The following is a 20,546-nucleotide window of genomic DNA, read 5'->3' on the forward strand; positions in this document are numbered from 1 at the left end:
GGCAAAATTACTAAGGGTGAGGCCCAGAGAAAAGCCTGCACACGTTCAATTACACCTTGTGATTCTAAATCGTGTAATGTTCGTGCGACCTCATCACGCAATGCGTGAGGAACATTGCGCGCTCTGAAAAATTTCGGTTGCGCGTTGACTTTCAGTTCCAAATGTGCTTCATAGTTTTTAGCGCAAACTAAGCCCGGTGCAAAAATGTCTGCAAATTCTTCACACAGACGAGAAACACTGTCTGAGGGCACAGTCTGATTCACGGATAGGACCTGATTTACTATAGACATGTTAAACAACTGAAATAAATCTAAACCAAACAAGTTCACTGCAGAAGAAGAACGTAAAACGACACAAGTTTTGTTTGTCCCTTGTATGTTGCAAGAAGAGTGCACTGTTCTAACACAGGGATATTCCGACCTGAATAACTATTTAGCTGAACATTTGCGGCACGCAACGGAGGTTTGCCCAGTTGTCTGTACGTGTCGTGATTGAGCAATGAAACTGCAGCTCCGGTATCGAGCTGGAATGGTATGACCTTGCCATTAAAGTCCAAATCAACAAAAAGTTTATTGTCCTGCTGACGACAAGAGCGACTGCCTTGTGCAATTTGAACTGACACTGGTACAGAAGCACTTGCGACTTGATGCGATTTCCGGCAACGTCGACGCACAGTATTTGTGGGATGAACACAGTCACTGTTAGAGAATGCGGCACTGGACAAAGTGGAATTAACTACATGAATGTCCATGGGCGAAGTTTCACGAGCCTGAGTATTCTTGGTTCGATTCCGGCGCGAAGCAAAGGGCCTGGAATGATTGTGATTGTCTGATCTGTGCTTTTTCTGGCAAACACTTTGAACATGTCCTTTCTTATCACAGAAAAAGCAAATAGCTTGGCATGACGGGCAATTTTCACGCGAATGTCTAGTAGCACACCGCGGGCATGATTTCACTGCAGTTGTATGCTGTCGCGGCACACCTGGTTTAGAGCGTGGCGGCAGCTGCGCGGACGTGTGCGAGGGCAGTTTACCAGGCCGTGCAGCGCGCCCGGCGGGCCGTTTAATGTTACACACGGCTGGCGAAGTTGCAAATGATTCCTGAGCAAAGTCAAGCGTGTCTTGTCTATCCAATATGTCTATCACTTGTTGAAGGGAGGGATTGACGAGTTTCAAAATCTGTTCCCGTATGCAAACATCAGAAACGTTCTGTGCTATTGCATCACGTACCATAGTATCTGAATAAGGGAGTCCACATCCACACTCAAAAGCACAATCCCGAGTAATGCCTTGCAATGTTGCAACCCACTCCCTATTAGTCTGACCGGCCGTACGTTTTGTACGAAAGAAACTATACCTTTTTGCAACTACATTAACTGTTTCCTTGAAATAGGCATCTAAAGCAGACAAAATTTCTTCGTAGGACAGATTTGCTACGTCGCATCGGGGAAATAATTTCACTATCACACGGTACGTTTGCACCCCTACACACGCCAATAAATGAGGCTGCCGCTCGTTACCTTGAATTCTGTAGGCGGCGAGATGAAATCCAAACTGGCATGACCACTCTGTCCATGTTTCCTCGTCTGCTTGAAAATTACGGAATGGTGGTGCATCTGCATGTTGTGGCTGCGGTAGCGGTGAAGCGGCGGCTGCCGCATCGTTTTGCAGTGCACGTTGACCCTGGACGAGCTGTCCAAGGGCATCCAATAACGCCTGCGTCTGCTGATTCTGCAAGCGATAAAATTCGGACAGAACATCTGGCGAAGCCATGACACAAATAAATGTAAGCAATTAGAAAGAACAGGACAGCCTATCCCATCCTAGTCGCCAAAAATGTTGTGTCTAGACAAGACAGCCTAGACACAATGAGAGGAAGCCGAAAGGCACGCGTTTAGCAGGCAAGAGATAGGTCTGTAACAGGATACGTAATGAATGCTATAAAGAAAAGTACGTAGCTTCTGGAATACTTAACTTTAATCCATCCTTTTGGTACATCTGGAGATTGTGGCGATACAAGTGAGACTCTTTAGATACATGCAATGTTACTAATGGCGCCTTGCTAGGTCGTAGCCATTGACTTAGCTGAAGGCTATTCTAACTATCGGCTCGGCAAAGGAGCGAGGCTTCGTCAGTGTAGTCGCTAGCTACGTCGTCCGTACAACTGGGGCGAGTGCTATCCCGTTTCTCGAGACCTGCCTTGTGGTGGCGCTCGGTCTGCGATCACACAGTGGCGACACGCGGGTCCGACATGTACTAATGGACCGCGGCCGATTTAAAGCTACCACCTAGCAAGTGTGGTGTCTGGCGGTGACACCACACATACCATGGACTATTTCATGCGGTATGGTGAATTCTACAAATAGCTGGAAGGCATTGTCATGGGTAGAGTAATGGTGACAACCTTCATGGAACATTTTGAAACATACACACTTTAATTGGCACTGTGTAAAGCTAAGGTGTGCTACAGAAATATCGACAACACCTTTGTTGTACAGAGCCATGGTGAGGAATAGCTCAGTAACGTACTGAGACATCTGAACAGTCTCCATGCCAACATAAAACTTACTAAGTGGTTAAAAAAGGGCAACAGCTACACTTTCTAGGTGTGCTGGTTATGAGAGATGGTGGGAACCTGGAACACAACATGTATCAAAAACCAACAATCTTAGACCAATACCTGGATAAATTGCCAAATCAAGACAAATATGTGAGCCACAGCACCTCAGACATGAAATGCAACACCTGGAAAACATTCTGAAGAGCAATGTTTTCTCCACCAGTCACATAAGAAGTGTCACAAAATCTCAGACTCGGCAAAGTGACATTTAAGGAGAAGAAATATTGGGTGTGGCCTTTCTGACATACATCCCCAGGGTGATGGACAGAACCAGCCATATATTGCGGAAACATGGCATACAGACTAATTACAAACCCAGAAAAGATGATCATTGAGCATTTCACATCAGCAAAGCACAAAAGGGACCCATTTACAATGTTGGTGATGTTCCACATGTGCCTTTACGTGTAGAAAAGTCTATGTTGGAGTGACTGGACTGATCAGTCAACACCAAGATCACCAAACATACGTGGTATTGCAGGTTAGGGCAGTGGAGAAATCAACCTTGGCAGAGTAGGCACTGTGCGAGACTAACAACCTCATAAAATTTGCCAACATGTAAATTCTTCCTATAGAGAAGAGCTACTATACCCGCCTGTTCAGGGAAACCGCAAACAGGACAATAGCTTCAACAAGAAAAAGGAAAGCCTCAAGTTGAACGGGTCCTAAATTCCAGTGCTGCAGCAAATGACTGTTGCAGGTAGCAAAGAGAGAAAAAAAGTGGTAATGAGCATGGAAAAGCCCTCAGACAAAGACGCTACAAGTAAATGTAATCTACAGCTATGACGTTGATTCCAGTCTGCCATCAGGAATGGAGGGTGAATCTTTGACAAGGCCAGCCATTCATTCTAGTGAAATGAAAAAAAAAATTAATAAATAAATAAAATAAAATAAAAAATAAAATTGCTAAACAAACATCGGCCAAAAAACCTGAGACAGAAGCCAACAATCAGTTTATTGACAAGCCCTAACAGTTTTGTCACATTAAATTTTCTTCAAGTGCTTATAGCCTACATGGATCAACAAAGCTTTTATAGCCATTTAAAATATCAGCAGACACCTTCTATCCCATTCCCTGTCTTCATATTTGTGCGTGTGTGTTTGTGAGCAAAGGCAGGTGTTGAAATAGATAAGAAGTGTGATTTTTTTTAATAGTCTTAATAGACTTACAGTTCCATAAAATAAAAATTAAGGACATGTTTCCAGCATCCCCTTTTTCCCAAGCATTGAAGAGCAAAGTAAATCTGTGAATAAGTTTCCACACTTAGCAGTAGCACCTAACACTTAAAAACTTTTCACCAAATAGAGACTGTACTTAGTGGCACAAATAAATATGCTGTACATTTTAGATTGCCATGTACCCAATGTTTGCCCAAAGGGGTCAGCTATTCCTTAGACACTAAAGCATCACAGAGTTGTATATGTACAAGGTGTTACCTCCTTGGACTGCGTCAATCACAACAAGGACGACAGACAGCAGGACAAGTGCCACCAGAGGTCATCCGTGCCAGAGATCTATTTCCTCTGCTGTGTCGTATGAGGAATTGGATTGGCATCTCACTGTGGGAGGTATAGCACAGATTATATTGGCTATGTATATATTGAAGTCAGAAATAGTTCATTGATTTTAGACACATTGTGGGAAATACTCGTATTAAATGGAGTTTGCTTTATGTGAAATATGAAGCCTATGAATTCACTAATTTTGGAAAAGAACACTTTATTATCAGTTATTTGAAACTGGAATGTGGTCGCCATAACTTCAAAATTGCAAAAGCTGGTGAATCCTGCACATTTGATAGTAGTGTTTCAAACTTTTGTCATTGAAATAAGTTGGGTGCAAAAATGATGATATCTGAAAGTAGTGGTGGTAACTAGAGGTGGGCAAAACTGTTCTTTTCAGTGAACTTGATCTTTTTCATGACTCACCACTCACCATTCACTCACAAAAGTAAGTAAAAGGAAGGTACATTGCCCATTTAATTCAGCTCACTAAACCTGTATTTTTATCTGATTTGGTCCTGTTTTGAAAGGACATATGAAGAGGAGCAATAATTTTGAGTTATGTCCCCAGTAATTTTCAGATACAAAAGTTTTAAATTTCGTCTGCTGCAAAATTTATAAATATTACAACAAAATCCTAAATATTTTTTATTAAGTGGAAAAATTTTAAGAATGAAGACTGATTCTTGTTATGTTTTGATATTTCTATCAGAAAAAAACACAATATATGAATGATAACAACTATAATTGAAGTGTATCTGCAGTCATCATTTATAGTCAGTATTACCATATTTTCCCATAAAAGAAAAATTAATCAGTACTGTCATTTATGAATAAAATTTGACCCATTTTAGTCGATGTGAATCTCTTTCTCTTCTCAGTGCATATTCGTCCTGCTTTTGAAAACGTTTGTTCACAGGCCACTGATGTTGCTGTGGTACGTAATACTTTTAGAACCAATTGATACAGCACGGGCCACAGAAATATCCCTTCAATAAATATTTGTCCAATTCGACAATTGCTTCATTTTCCGGGTTGTGACTTGTTTGAAGTTGACTAATAGTTTCATTGAACTACCAGATTGAAAAAGTCTCATGGATAATGGTGTGGTAACTGGTTGAGACATGAGCTCTGTTTTTTTCTTATTGAACAACCTTCATGCAACAGCCTTCATGTAGCAGTCCTGAAATGTTTTGTCATCTGAAAATCCTTGCCTCTGAATCAAGCATCCAGTGCTGACTAATCATTTTGTTGGTGGAGATAACACCAACCCGCTCTGATAACCCTTTAAGCAAATTATCAACCAGTAACTTTGACTCTTGAGAATATTCGTTATTTTTGTCTTTAAAAGGTTTTAATTGCCATTCCATTAATCTTGGCAAGATTTTCATTATTGAAACTGAGACTGTTTTCTGTGAGGGCATCTCTTCAGTTACCTCTCCAAAAACTCTCAAAATACATAAGGCCTGTTGCATTATCACCCAGCCTGTGTCCTTTAAGGTGATTGATTTTCCACCTAAAATTAGTAAGGTAATAAATTATGGGATCTTTATTTAAAGTAAATATTTTCAACATTTTGTAAGTAGTTCCATTGGTTGGGACATCTTGTTTGAATTTCAGTTGGTCCCTCTTTTTTTTCCCTTCTTCTTGCATTTCATCAAGCTTGCTTAAAGCAAAGGGTTTCTCCTGAGAAACACAACTCATTTGAACTCATCAGTGGTTTTCTGTATGGACTTCTGAAATGCGTGTTGTGCAGTGTGGTTTAAAGAATGTGCAAAGCATGGAATGTGTCAAGTTTTAAAAGCATGGCTCTTAATTTCAGCATTTTCTTTTATTATGGAAGTGATTTTAAAATTTACATTGTTTTTGGGATAACAGACTTTACCCAGTTTGAGATGTTTTCTGCAATCTGTCTGTCTCCAAATGGCGAGCACTCTAAAAGATATGACTTTAGTTCACTCTTCTCAAACTAATGTTACTTATACACACCCAAGCATTAGACGTATGGCAGACTGCCTTTTCCGTGGGTGAAAAATGATTAATTTTTACTGCAAATCATTTTTAAAAGCTGTACATCTATAGCATATACATAATGTGAACTGCTGTATAGTATTAAAAAGATTACTTATTGAGTGTTGTAAATGAAAAGCAGCTGAGGGCACCACAAAGGAGATAAATCAGGACAGGGTCCAGAACCAGGTGACACTGGTGGGCTGGATAATGCTTGAGACTCAATTTGCCTTTTTTAGAGGATACCTTCACCTGAGGTGGAAGCAGATGTCGGTGAGGACAGTTCACGAGAAATGTGATTTCTATTTCTCGAATTTCTGCATCAGTTGATGGCAGTCTTGATCAGCTTCCTGGCCCATATTGTTCCAGAGATACTGTAGGATGCTTCGATTTTAGATGTCTCTTCAGGTTTGATGATGAGCCAGAAGCCATGAGGATTACCTGCTGGCAGTAGCAACATTTTCCTTTTTATTCCATTTTGGTAAAATGATACCGAACATCACTTGTAATTCTTCTAGGCGAAGGCAATGTGGATAACATATTGTTGTGCAGCACTGAAAGTACACTGGTAAAATTAAAACATTTGCTATTAACATAGCCATTTTACATTTAAAAGCTTAAAGTGAGAACAGATGTACTTGCAGCACATTCCATAGTCAGTAGTTATAGAGTAGAATGTAGGAAGTTGTGATCTGTGAAACCTAGAGCCACAATCATGAAATTTGTATCATATATGAAAAGGTATGAAACAGTCATAGTGATTAAGAAACTCACGAAGACAAGCCTGACAATATGCGAGGATTTCACTTCCAAAGATAAAAATTTTGAATGATGTGATATCTTCATTTGGGCTAGATAGCATGTGAACAAGAGACTACAGGATAATGGTGCAGATAAAGGCTGGAAAAAATCAGTGCAAATGAACTCTAAAGTCTGTGCTTTAGGAGCTACGAACTTGTCTACTCATGCAGCCACTATTTCTACCAGCGTGTTTGCGGTAGAACATAGTTGGCCATCACGTTCAACTCATTTCAACGAACTCCGACATATATTTCAGAATATCGACATCCATGTCTTTCTTCTAACGAACATGGACACTTTGCTCAAGCCAAGCATGCTCTCCATTTACCTAAATATAGGCTCCACTGCCCTACGGTGTCACTGAAGTAATAGATGAGGAGGTGCAGTAGTAGCAAAACATCTTCTATAGACCTTTGAAAGTAGGTAGGATAGCCTATTTCAAAACTGACCTTTTAAAATTTGATTTGACTTAGGATCATACATATAATGCTAGCCCCTTCACTGTGAAATTCAAGTGTGTAGTTCCTTCTTCAAATGCAACAATATTTCAGCTTGCATAATATAGCCTATAGTCAGGCCCCCATGCACATATTTGTCACGAAATCCACAAGCAAAAAAATTCGTACCTGGAATATCAGCTCACAACATCATTACCAAACTAACTCTGTTACATAATAAATATGCTCCCCCAAAGACTGGAAACCTTGGCTAACGGAAGCGTTAAAACAGTCAGTGAATGCCAGAGACATTGCACAGCAGACTCACAGACGACCTCCTACCCTTGAAAATAAAACTGATTACACGCAGAAAGCAAACAGAATCAATCAAACTGAGAGAAACGATAACTAAGACATAAAGACCAGATGCTCTATGGAAAAGCTTGTGTGATCTAGGGAAAAGTAGGCAAAGTGAAAGCTGCAGCTGGTCCCATTGTTGAAACCAAGGAACTAAACCAGTATTTGACTTTAACAATAACCTTCATTGAACTGTAAACAAAACATAGACTTACTGATTACTTCGCAGAAGTAAATGACAGTAGTTATGAAAAATTCTTTCTTGAGTTGACAACGCTGTTGAAAAATCCTTCAGCTCTGCATTTACTGTACAGGATGGCATCGCAGTCCAAATACTCAAGCTTCTTGTTGATCCACTACTGTTCATAATAACTACTGCTCCCTACTCCTTGAAGATCTTTCCTGGACAACACAGTAGCAACACGCATTCCCATCAGAATACAAGCACTAGAGATCCGATTGCTAAGAAGAGTAGTTGGGTATATTCTGTCTGTGGGGAGAGTGAATTTAGGCATCAGAAAAGAACTGAGAGTGAAAAACATAAATGAGCAGATTAAAGAATACAGAAACAACTGGATGGATTATGTCAGAAGAATGGAAGATGACAGATTACCAAAATTGGTGATAATTATTACCTGGTGGGGAGAAGACATTTAGGAAGTCTGAGGAAAATTAACAATTTCACCCAAGAGGATGTAACAGGCAAATGCCTACTACATGCAGAGAGAAGAAGAGATATTATATTAAAAATAATATGTTTTTCTAAGTAACCATGATTTTAATAAGTTTTGTAATTACATATAAAACTCTGGTCTGATGTAAGAGGACTCCTGAGGGCATTCATCTGTTCAGGTTAAATGGATACATAAAAAATGAAACATAATATACAGGTCGTCCCAGGATGAATGGTCAGTATTCAGGATATGACAGGAATGATTATTTGAATCAAAAAACTTCATGTGGACATATGCACGCTTCTGAATGGTTTTCAATATAGAACTTATTCAATATTAGGCCTACATTGTTACTTATTTTCTTTATTATTCAGTACATTGTCATTGTTTACAATGTACCACAGTAGTGTAGACAAATTCAAGATGAATAATGTGATATGGGACACGTGGTCTATCAAGTCGAGAAACTACCTCAAACTGACTTACCCACACCTCTATGGATGCGCGTTGCGCAAGAATTTCCATATTCTCTCGCTCTCTTCATACAATCTTAAAGTCCTTGAGAAAAAATGAATAGGATCCTTTTAAAGGAAATTTAATGTTGTTTAATGTTGTAATGCAACAAGTTTTCGCTAGAGGCCGCAGATATCGTGTTATTCAAGAAAAACATACAATAGTAACTTTAAATATGTTTTGTCTCAGAAGCCATTAGGAATAGGGCACATGTCCATATTTAGCTTTCGCTTCAAATGATCATTCCTGTCATATCACTGAATATTGACCATTCCTCCTAAGACAATCTGTACACATGGACTATCAAGTATGTTAAAATAACCGTTCCATTTAGTATCCTATCTGCCCAAAGTAATTAAAACCTGCATAAAGGCTACCGACACACCAACAAAAGCAACTATAACTGGTACAACCATAGAAGAAGGCATAATAGTACACCTATCAAGAACACTCACACAACATGAAAACAGAAGAGCAACGACACAAGAAGATGACAATTAGAAAAGATCAACTAAGGATACAAAGAATAAAGAGCTGAACTCAGATGGAGACATGCTCAGTCATGAAACCGAAATGCAAGCTGTTTCGCTGTGCCGAGAGAGCAGAGAACAGAGTGACGCCTCAAGTCGTCATGTGGTCTGCTCTGTGTGATTTTGTGCACGAGAGCTAGTTGCCCTCATGGGGAGCAGTGAGTTAGTTTGCAATTCAATCCTAAAGAGTGGTGGGGAACAGTGAGATAGTGAGAGCCTGTGGTCCATTCAGTGAGAGTGGTGGAGAGTACTGAGCTATTGGGAGGGAAATGATGCCTGGATCGCATTGCCATGTGCTCCGACATGTGGTGGCCCAAGACTGCAGCCTTTATGATAGCTGGCAACACATTACGTATGTGATGCTAAGTCAAAGGATAAAATGTAACTACTCGCTCAAAAGCATGTAAACATTTATCGAGCTTCTGAAATTTGAGATATTCTTTTGAAATCAAGAACGGAAACATGCTGGAAGTGTTTTCTGCATTACTGTATCATTCTGAAGATGTTGACTTTCATTTGTCTCAGTAGCTGCATGGTCAGCACGGCAGATTGCAAAGTGAGGGTTCCCAGGTTTGATTCCCAGCAAAGTCGAAATGTTTTTTTTTCCACTCACAGACTTTGTGCTGCGTTGTACTTATTTTCATATTGTCATAATTAGCACCACTATTGAAATGGCTGAATGGATACTGCCCGACAGCCAATAAACTGGAAAAAAAATGGATGAGAAAAGCTTCATGTACTAATAAGGTTTGCAAATCAACATGTGCACATGGTCTGTAACACATTTTTTGTAGTTTAGGAAATGTTTTCTTAAGGGTGTGATGTGGGGCGCCATTGCAGGAGCCTAGCGCAGAATTTTCTTCCCGCTCATTACAGCCACCAGAAACGCATTTTGAAATCAAATGAGCTACCATTCATTTTTTTCTGAACCATCCATTATCCACTCTTTAGAAAGACCTGGCTCTTTGAACCAGTTCAGGAGCGGGGTGCCCATCTCCAGTAGTAATAGAATTGGGGAAAACTATTGCTGTGATTCCAGTGAAGTCTGGTTATATGCTAATGTGCTACAGCACACTGTAAATATCACACTAAAATTATACCATTGCTCTTTGAATGCGAGCCGGAAGTCGCACTAAAATTACGTCATTTCTCTTCGAATACGAGCCAAAAATCACATCATTTCACTTTGAATGTGTTTTCTCGTATGCAAATAAAACAGACTAAAATGTGTTTTGTAGCACACTCACCACGATAACTAGAAACCAGTGTCGAGTATTAAAATGATACTGACCCGAGCTAGATTACCTCAAAGAAGAGATACAGCTGTCTGTTTATGACTGCACATGCTCTGATATGACATCATTGCTTCTAGCACTACAGTGCTACATTGCTAATGTGTGAATGTATTGTGCAAGCATAGGCTATGAGGAATTTTTGAGGAGCAGTTGACGTAATGGTTCTGCGGCGCAGTGATAAAGTGCACTGACTGGCAATTGATCGGCTCAGGTTCGACTCCTGCTGCTATTTCCCCCCCATGCCGTCAAAATGTTAAACTATTATAAACAGATCAATTTATGTTGTTGTTGTGGTCTTCAGTCCAGAGACTGGTTTGATGCAGCTCTCCATGCTGTGCAAGCTTCTTCATCTCCCAGTATGTACTGCAACCTACATTCCTCTAAATCTGTTTAGTGTATTCATCTCTTGGTCTCCCTCTATGATTTTTACCCTCCACGCCGCCCTCCAGTACTAAATTGGTGATCCCTTGTTGCCTCAGAATATGCCCTACCAGCTGATCCCTTCTTCTAGTCAAGTTGTGCCACAAATTTCTCTTCTCTCCAATTCTATTCAATACCTCTTCATTAGTTATGTGATCTACCCATCTAATCTTCAGCATTCTTCTGTAGCACCACATTTCGAAAGCTTCTATTCTCTTCTTGTCTAAACTATCGTCCATGTACATGGCTACACTCCATACAAATACTTTCAGAAACGACTTCCTGACTCTTAAATCTATACTCGTTGTTAAGAAATTTCTCTTCTTCAGAAACGCTTTCCTTGCCATTGCCAGTCTACATTTTATATCCTCTCTACTTCAACCATCATCAGTTATTTTGCTCCCCAAATAGCAAAACTCCTTTACTACTTTAAGTGTCTCATTTCCTAATTTAATTCCGCATTTAATTCAACTACATTCCATTATCCTCGTTTTGCTTTTGTTGATGTTCATCTTATATCCTACTTTCAAGACACTGTCCATTCCGTTCAACTGCTCTTCCAGGACCTTTGCTGTCTCTGACAGAATTACAATGTCGTTGGCGAACCTCAAAGTTTTTATTTCTCCTCCATGGATTTTAATTCCTCCTTTGAATTTTTCTTTTGTTTCCTTTACTGCTTGCTCAATATACAGATTGAATAACATCGGGGACAGGCTACAACCCTGTTTCACTCCCTTCCCAACCACTGCTTCCCTTTCATGCCCCTCGACTCTTATAACTGCCATCTGGTTTCTGTACATATTGTAAATAGCCTTTCACTCCCTGTATTTTACCTCTGCCACCCTCAGAATTTGAAAGAGAGTATTCCAGTCAACATTGTCAAAAGCTTTCTCTAAGCCTACAAATGCTAGAAACTTAGGTTTGTCTTTCCTTAATCTATTTTCTAAGATAAGTCATATGGTCAATATTTGCCTCACATGTTCCAATATTTCTATGGAATCCAAACTGATCTTCCCCGAGGTCGGCTTCTACCAGTTTTTCCATTCATCTCTAAAGAATTCGTGTTAGTATTTTGGAGCTGTGGCTTATTAAACTGATGGTTCGGTAATTTTCACATCTGTCAACGCCTGCTTGCTTTGGGATTGGAATTATGGTATTTTTCGTGAAGTCTGAGGGTATTTCATCTGTCTCATACATCTTGCTCACTAGATGGTAGAGTTTTGTTAGGCCTGGCTCTCCCAAGGCTATCAGTAGTTCTAATGGGATGTTGTCTACTCCCAGGGCCTTGTTTCAAGTTAGGTCTTTCAGTGCTCTTTCAAACTCTTCATGCAGTATCATATCTGCTACTTCATCTTCATCTACATTCTCTTCCGTTTTTACGATATTGTTGTCAAGAACATCGCCCTTGTATAGACCCTCTATATACTCCTTCCTCTTTTCTGCTTTCCCTTCTTTGCTTAGTACTGGGTTTCCATCTGAGCTCTTGATATTCATGCAAGTCTTTCTCTTTTCTCCAAAGGTCTCATTAATTTTCCTATCTTACCCCTAGTGATATGCGCCCCTTCATCCTTATATTTGTCTTCTAGCCATCCCTGCTTAGCCATTGTGCACTTCCTGTCGATCTCATTTTTGAGACGTTTGTATTCCTTTTTGCCTCCTTCATTTACTGCATTTTTGTATTTTCTCCTTTCATCAATTAAATTCATATCTCTTCTGTTACCCAAGGATTTCTATTAGCCCTCTTCTTTTTATCTACTTGATCCTCTGCTACCTTCACTATTTTGTCTCTCAAAGCTACCCATTCTTCTTCTACTGTATTTCTTTCCCCCATTCTTGTCAATCGTTCTCTAATGCACTCCCTGAAGCTCTCTACAACCTCTGGTTCTTTCAGTTTATCCAGGTCCCATCTCCTCAATTTCCCACCTTTTTGCAGTTTCTTCAGTTTTATCAATTTATGTATGTAACATTAATATATTCAATTTAGTTATGATTACTACTATTGTAAGTCAAAAGGCTGTAGGCCAGCACATTGTAGCACATTTGTAAAATTTTGTATGAGCTGTCACTATATGATTCACATGCCAAGTGAGATTTACAATGAACTGCAGCTGATCAGTTGGTCAGCTACAAGTCCTAAAACCAAGAGCACAGCAGTAATCCACATTATATAAACAGAAATGAAAAATAAAGGAATAAATTAACAAGCACAGTAAAGGATTAGAGGAAGGTAGAGTATAACTCCACATCTTGTCAACATCAAGGTCATTAGAGCAGGAGTACTAACTCAGTTGGGCAGGTACGTGGAAGGAAATTAAGTGCAATTTGTTCAAAAGAACGTCCCAGCATTCATCTGATGTAATTTAAGGAATTACAGAAAACGTAAATCATGCTATTTTTTCAGATATTGCAGCCTGGCGAAAAGACAGATAAAAGATTTCAATAAATAAATAAAAAACAAATAAATCAAGGAAGTGTGTAAATAAAAGACAAAAGCAAAAGCTTGTAAAGAATGAGACTCAAAGAGAAAAGGAAAGCAGTAGTGAAATAGGATGAAAATGCAATAAGACATGAAATTTGGCTTTGCAGGACTGTGATTTTTGACTACTGCCAAATTTTAATGTGTATAGTGATTATTCTATGATGTTTCAAGATTGCAGTTGGAGTATGTCACTGTCTTGCATTAATAGCACAGCTGGCAACTGATCAGCCATCCTTAGTTGAGCTCTGTTACTGGTGTTAATTAATATTTGTAACCATTGACACATCATATCCACAAGAGTGCAGTTCAATAGCAGGCACCTGTGTGAATGCACGGTACACCACAATTGGTGTGAAATTTGACACAATCTTAGATATGTATGTATACACCATTTTTCACTATAAATATGATGACACACAGTAGTAAACACTGCAGTGTTCTGTAATGTTACTGGTTGGCAATGTAAAGTTTGCTCAGGAGCTACAATTCCCAGTCATTGATTTGCTTACATTGTTATTTCTTCACACTCGCCAATATTTTTTGCCTGGACTTTGTTTCTCAAAGTGCTGTAGTTATCATTGGAACGCAAGAGTATAATCCATTCTCCGTTTACAATGACCGTTACTTAGAACACCACAAATACATCAAATGGACAATGTCGAAAACTAGCTGTTCTGAATAACAGAATGAGATTTAATTAGACATATAACAGTTTCTCTCATGTTACCATCATGTCACTGTGAATGTTATGGCTTTTCTGCTGTGGAATGCACCACATGTCCAAGACAATATGCTGATGACATGGAATAAACCACCCAAATAGCAGGTACCACAAAACATTGTGAGAGTGCTGTCATCATCCCAGTTCACAAATACACTCTGTACATCTACTCTAGAATACTTGCTCGTAACGAAAAAAACTTCTGAACAACATACTGCATTAGCTCATTACTTAAAAAAGCTTTTATGATGGCAGTCATCATTTGTCAGTTCTGAAGTTGCCAGCAACATATCACTTCACAAAAAAATATTGTACCGCTAAATGTAGTTGCATGTGTAGAACTAAAAATTTCAGTAATATTAATATTAGCACTATTCACATGTGTCTATATATATCTTGTAATCTGACTTGTTCCACATCATATCGATAAAATAATCATGAAAACGATCTATGGAACATGACGTAACTAAACTAAACTAAACCAAACCAAGTGGCTACAACACCAGTTCTATAATTCATGTCAAGATTGCTACATGGTTACCAGTCAAAATATTAGCTGCGCTGATATCGCTTCATATAGTACTTGGTTGCAGAAGAGTAGAGGCTATTAGCCACTTAAAAATGTTGTACTTCTTAAAAATGAATAAGAGCCTGCAGAAATCCTCTTATTTGTTTAAATTTAAACTAACAGTGTAACCTGAAAACTTTAATATAGTGGGTTCTGGGTGAGAATCACTGCTAGTGGGCAGTGGGAGCCGTCTTCTCATTAGTTAGGATGGGCTCGACCCCTTTGGTGTCTTGGGTCCTTTTCATGGCTTGGGAGATGGGAGTGGAGATGTGTGCAGCTGTAGAGAATCAAATGGTGGCCATAAACAGTTCTTTATTAATTCACTAAACTTGGACAGCCATTCGAGTGCGCCCTCCTCTCCACTGTGGTTTGGAGTAGGCTCGTAATATAGGGTGGCGCAGATGGATCGGGTGGTTTTAAAATACTTGTCAAACTGTCAATTGTAAAGGTATTGGATTGAAATAAAGTGCAAAACGTGTAGTTACAATGGAAGTTTATTAACAAAAAAATAGTAATGTTAGTTTTTTAAATTACATCCATCAAATGCCCTCCTTCTCGAGCGACGCATTCTTGGAGTCGGTCCTTAACGTTCCGCATTGCCCGCTCAAGCACATCACCAGGAATTGATGTGATTTCGGTGTGAATTGCTGCCTTCAACTCCTGAATGGTCCGGGGTTTGTTCATGTAGACCCTTGCTTTTAAATAGCCCCATAAGAAAAAGTCACATACCGTGAGGTCCGGCGAGCGAGGGGGCCAATGGACATCTCCATTACGGGAAATCAAACGGCCAGGGAACAGAGCGCGTACAGCTTGCATTGATATCCTAGCGGTATGTGCAGTTGCCCCGTCTTGTTGGAACCACATATTGCCCATGTCGTAATTGTTCTCTTCAAGTTGTGGGAGAAGAAAATCTTCAATTATGTTCACATAACGCTGCGAATTAACAGTAACCGCCTGCTCCCTTTCATTTTCAAAAAAGTAAGGACCAATTATCCCTACCTTAGAAACCCCACACCAAACCGTCACTTTGTCACTATGGAGAGGCCGTTGGTGTAGATCTCTTGGGTTAGTGTCGGCCCAGTAACGGCAATTTTGCTTGTTTACGTATCTGTTAATGTGAAAGTGAGCCTCATCAGACATCATGATAATCAGGTTTACATCTTCCAATAACTCCAACATCTGTTGGCTAAACTGAAGCCTTTGAAGATGGTCTGTTGGGAGAATCTTCTGTACCAACAGGATTTTATAGGGGTGGAATTTCAGTTCTTCGTTAAGAATCCTTTGAAGGCTCCGACGTGACATTCCAAGAGCTTGAGCACGTCGTCTCGTTGATCGACGTGGGCTCGCAGTGACATCGCGTCTCACACGCTCCACGTTCTCAGGCGTTGTTATTGTTGGCGGTCTAGGCGTCCATTTTGGAGCACATGAACCAGTAGTGCGGAAATTATGCACCCAACTCAATATCGTATCTCGCTTAGGAACACTACCGCGAGGTGGGATGTTGAAACGCCGGCGAAAGGCACGCGTCACAGCAACAATTGACTCGTTATTGCGTATGAACTCTTCCACTGCGAAAACACAATGCTCAACGGACCACGTAGCCATCGCGACTGACTGCCAGCCTGCAACTGAAACTTCCCGTCCCCCCCCACCACAGGACGAAGTCGCCGAACACCTGGCTCCCCCCCTCCAGACGTACAGTCCACTTCAAAACCACCCGATCCATCTGCGCCACCCTGTATTTCCGTTGCGCTCGGCAGATGAGACAGTGCAGTGTGTGATGTGCACGCAAGGCTGAGAAGGATGTATACTGAGTTGACATAGCCTGCACTTGGGGAGCTGAGTCAGCAGGGCAACTAAGCAGTAGGTATAGCCCTGCTGCAGCATTGGGAAAAGTCAGTGGCCTCTTCTCACTTGCGGCTGTTCTCAGTACTGTGCAGATCCAACTCTGGAACAAAGTCTGAAGAGCAGTGGTAAGCAGCTGATGGACTCCAGAGGCAGATATGATGCCGAGTGGTCCTGTAGAGGTGATGGCAGTATGTTGGCTGTCAGGGCTTTGGCAGTCAGTCAGTGGTCCATGGATTGCGGCCCAGTGAGAGTAAATGCCGACACTGTTTCAGTAGAATTCACAGCAAAAACTGACACACGGCAAGCACCAGGAATGGCCCTGCTGCACTGGTCGCGCCATAATTGGTTGGGCTGGGGTTTGAATGCAGCTGCTCAGCACTGACTTCCCAGAAGGGATTGCATTTTTGTGTCACCACAGAAATGTCTGGGACAGGGTTGGTGACCAGTATTCTTCTATTGTCACATGGCAGTGTGTTGAACTGCACAAGCTCCCCGACATCCCAGGCTGTTGACATGCAGAAGTCTGATGACACAGAAACAGCTGCTTCTGCTGAGCTGTTGTACTGGCAGGAACATCAACCTGCAGCAGCCAATGCTGGGGTCCTAGTGCTCTTTCCGTGGCTCTGTATATGTCAGTTCCCTTATATTTCTGTACTAGGAAAATATAAGCGTTCACAGCTGGAGTCAGTGTCAAAAAAATCCTTTGGGAGACTATATGATCACACAATTTTCTAAATAAATACTACCATAGTTTTGAATGTTGTTACAGGCAGTTTTATAATTGTGACCACTTGTAAAGTGTTATTGAATCTGTACTATGGCACTAATTGAGCATTTAATTTATATCAGATCTTTGATTTCAATATTAAATCTACAGAAAGTGTCTGAATTATACAGTTTTTCATGTACCATTGATCACTTTCAGTGGAATAGTTTTAGCCGTTAAATGTACAGTTGACAACACAGGTATTTTTATAGAAAAGTTCGTACAGTTTAATTCCACTTCTTTATCGACATTCTTAAAAATAATGTTGATACTGTTTGCTTTGGAAGGTTATGTTATCTTGTTGAATGAGATTGTCAGCAATCAATCATAAATTGTAACTTGAAAAATGTGTAGGGCAAGGAATGAGTACATTTTCAAACTTTATTGCAAAAAATTAAAGATGTTATTTTGAGTGAGTTTCTGGTCTTTGCCAGTTTATGTATCAATACGTCGAAGTCCAGTTTGCTCGTAGATTTGTGTTGGTTATGGTCTCTCTAGTGCCAAATTCACTGAAGTTGCTTTTAATATAAAGTAATGATATGTAGATATACACTGATCAGTCAGAACATTATGACCACAGACATACTATTGATGTAAACCAGTCCAGGCAGTAGCAGCGTCACCTGGCGAGGAATGACTACTAGTCACACACGCACGATGCTAGTAGTATCAGTGAGAGTGCTGTCTGTGTGTAGAATGGGGAAGGCGCGTGCTCTCTCTTAGTTTGACCGAGGACACATTGTGATTGCCCTGAGACTCGGCATGAGCATTTCAGTAACTGCACAACTTGTCCGGTGTTCGAGCAGTGGTGTGGTGAGTGTCTTCAACACTTGGTGAAACCACATCCAGATGTCATGGGGTGGGGCGGCCACTGCTCATTACAGATGTCAGATGTTGTAGGCTGGGCAAACCGGCAAAACAGAAAAGGCGGCGAACTGTGGCAAATCTAACATCAGACTTTAGTGCTGGGAAGGTTACAAGTGTCTCTGAATGCACAGTACACTGAACACTCCTAAGCATGGGCCTTTGCAGCTGATGACCCATGTGCCATGACTTCGGCAACTACGACTGAAATGTGTACGTGACCATTGGCACAGTGGCAGAGCATTGCATGGTCTGATGAATCCTTATACTTTCTTCATAATGCCACTGGGACGGCACGAACCCATCGAGTTCCAAGGGAAGAGCTCCTTGACCCTGTACTGTGGGACAGAAACAAGCTGGTGGCAGCTCTATTATGCTCTGGGGAACATTCACAAGAACATCCATGGGTCCAATGGAGCTCTTGCAAGACACCAGGATAGCCAAGGAATATCATACTCTGGTTGCAGACTACGTAACCCCTTAATGACGATCATGTTTCCCGATGGCAGTTGCATTTTTCATCAAGAAAATGTGCCTTGTCACAAGGCCAGGAGTGTGATGGAGGGGTGTGAGGAACACAGTAGCAAGTTCCAATTGATGTGCAGGCCCCTCCAACTCACCAGATCTGAACTCGATCAAACACTTCCCAAAATCCCGGAATTTACGGGAGTTAGTTGACTTGTGTGTGCAGATGTGGTGCCAGCTCCATCCAGTAGCCTGCCGAGGCCTCATTGCTTCCATGCCACAATACATAACCACAGTTATCTGTGCTAAAGATGGACATACCAGCTATTAGGTTAGTGATTACAATGTTCTGGCTGATCAGTGTATTTGAGGAGATTTGCAGCAGTCAATATCTTTCAGCTTGATAAGGAAGAGACATCAGTATTCCTAAGGCTTCCCTTTGCTCGTTACACTGCTTACTTGTTTTAATTTTCCAGTTTCACAGATACAGCAGGGATGTCCCCATATCTACATGCTGTAGGAGCTATGTAACTGGAAAAGTCCATGGTCTGCCATCTTCAGATACTCATTAGTGATTGCATTTGTCAGATTCTACATAAGCTAACTCATTCAAGTTGTTTGCTAGTAGATATGGCTATTATGTTCTTCCCATGTATTGTGAAACCTACCTCAGTGCCTCAAAGCCTAATAGTTTTACTCATTTACTTAGACTTAGTAACTGTGTTTTATCGGGAATACAAAGGAGCTTCTCACAAGAAAACTAATTCACTACTAGTTCCAGTTTTCCCTGAATTGCCTAATACAGTTCTATAATGTCATGCCATTTGCATAACATACCACTAAATTAGCTCCTACATAAGAAAGTAAATCATTAACTGCATTGTTGAAAAGAAACGAATCAAGGACCAAGCCGTGCAGCACACCAGTCCAAACTTCCTTCTCTGAAGAGCATCTATTTTTAATTGAGACAAATTTTCTCCATTTACTTAGACAGGACTTGATTACAGCTAAATACAGATTGTTTATGCTACAAAATTTCAGGTTTGAAAGAAAGGTGTTACAGGGTTTACAATCAAAAGCTTTATAATGATCACAAAGTATAACAGATATCAGATCCATATTTTAAAATGAAGGTATCTCCTGGTTAACAACTATATTGACAGCAGTAGCTTTTTTTTTATCTTGTAGGAATCCATACTGTCTGTCGGAGAGGAGATCATACTTCTTGAAATAGTTTTTTTAGCTGATTGTACACAAGACAGTCTAAAAATTAGGATAAACTGAAATAGTAGAAAATGGTTGGTAGTTTTGGGGCAGTTACTTATCCTGCTTTCTGAAGATCAGTATAATTTTAGCACCTTTGAGCACATCAGGGAAAGCTCAAGGTCCTGATCATGTGTTATACGTGAAATTAAATCGTTGTCAGATAATTTTTTTTTAATTACACAATTTGATAACCATTAACAGTTCATGCTTCTGGAGTTAGAAAACTTCAACACAGTTCTTATAATATCCTTGGAGGTGATAATATCCAGCACAAAGCATCCATCCTTGTAGCTCAGCACCTGGCGGGTCTGATGCACATGGTCAGTTTTATTTGATTTTGTTTTTCAGCTCACTCACTGAGGTTAAAAAGTAATTATTCACTTCTATTAGGTCCAGAATTATGCCTTGTAT

The 20,546-nt window shown here is 40.4% G+C and overlaps 2 protein-coding genes across 2 annotated transcripts in view; one reads left to right on the forward strand and one right to left on the reverse strand.

Moving 5' to 3' along the window:
• Positions 1 to 18,055, reverse strand: part of LOC126483742 (pre-mRNA-splicing factor syf1 homolog) — a 553,324-nt gene extending 535,269 nt beyond the window's left edge. The window contains exon 1 of the mRNA XM_050106881.1: positions 18,051 to 18,055. The gene's annotated coding sequence lies outside the window, so the exon portion shown is untranslated. The remainder of the gene's footprint in view (positions 1 to 18,050) is intronic.
• LOC126483747 (probable RNA-binding protein 18) overlaps positions 1 to 20,546 on the forward strand; it is a 46,872-nt gene that overhangs the window by 23,609 nt on the left and 2,717 nt on the right. The gene's annotated exons all lie outside the window — the stretch shown is intronic.

Source organism: Schistocerca serialis, chromosome 6 (assembly GCF_023864345.2).
Source record: "Schistocerca serialis cubense isolate TAMUIC-IGC-003099 chromosome 6, iqSchSeri2.2, whole genome shotgun sequence".
Lineage (NCBI taxonomy): Eukaryota > Metazoa > Arthropoda > Insecta > Orthoptera > Acrididae > Schistocerca > Schistocerca serialis.